This window comes from Cystoisospora suis, assembly GCF_002600585.1.
Source record: "Cystoisospora suis strain Wien I chromosome Unknown contig_3359, whole genome shotgun sequence".
Taxonomy (NCBI): domain Eukaryota; phylum Apicomplexa; class Conoidasida; order Eucoccidiorida; family Sarcocystidae; genus Cystoisospora; species Cystoisospora suis.
The window spans coordinates 56,706-56,967 of record NW_027156154.1 but is presented as its reverse complement, the minus strand read 5'-3'; positions in this window follow the sequence as shown (position 1 = coordinate 56,967).

Here is a 262-nt window from a genome sequence, read left to right as displayed (position 1 = left end):
TACACTGCGCTGGCACACCACTGCGGGTGTACATACACGGCGATGGTCGTCCACGTCGGCTGTACATACACCGTCCTGGTCGTCCACGGGGCCACTCCTGGTGTACGTACAACATGCTGGTGGTCCACGCCGGCTGTACATACACCGCGCTGGCAGTCGGCGTCGGCTGTACATCCACGTCGCTGGCACTCCATGACCGGTGCACGTACACCGCGTTGAACCGCGGTCTACATCCGGTGTACATACACCGCGCTGGCACTCC